A 755-nucleotide genomic window follows, 5' to 3' on the forward strand; every position below is an offset into this window, starting at 1 on the left:
TAAGATGAGGTGTATCATGAGAAAGATCTAGAAGATCTTTGAATAATCAAATCCTTGAAAGAAAGGATTCACCAAATTGTTGGAGTTGATGTAAATCCTCTGTGAGAATTGAAAAGAAAAGAAACTCATGATACTAAACCATCAAGTCGGTCCTTCTTGAAAAGGACAAGGGTGTGGATGCGGTTGAAACCGCTATCGTAGTCGTGGAAGAGGACGAGGAAGAAGATTCCGTCCCTATGAGAATAATGGAAACTTCCACGAAAAATGAAAGTAGCCGGGTGATAAAAGGCAAACAGAAAAAGTTTGCTATAGATACGGCTAGAAAGAAAATTGGGTACGTAGTTTTCGTACGCCAAATATTTAGCCGATCTATATCGAGATTCAAAAAGAAAAAGAGAAAGGAAGTGAAATAAACTTCATCTCTTATGAGCCCGGACCATCTTTTCATAGCTTGAATACTCATCTTGATGATTCAGATTTTCTGGTTGGTCCAGAAAATGAAAATAAAATATCGATGTGATATGAATAAGATTTTGAAAGTCAGGATGGAGATAGATATACCTGACAGATATTGAGTCATCGTACATGATTACTAAAGGTAACAAATATCTTTCCTCTCTCAAAATAAATAAGTATAATATCTAGTAATATAAACATATTATTGGCTCTAGAAAAGCTTATGATGAAAAGACATGCATAAGAAAAAGATGGCAAAATTATAAATGAGTGGTAAACCTGAAGTTTACTGATATATA

The sequence above is a fragment of the Brassica oleracea genome, chromosome C5 (genome assembly GCF_000695525.1).
Source record: "Brassica oleracea var. oleracea cultivar TO1000 chromosome C5, BOL, whole genome shotgun sequence".
In the NCBI taxonomy this organism is placed as follows: Eukaryota; Viridiplantae; Streptophyta; class Magnoliopsida; order Brassicales; family Brassicaceae; genus Brassica; species Brassica oleracea.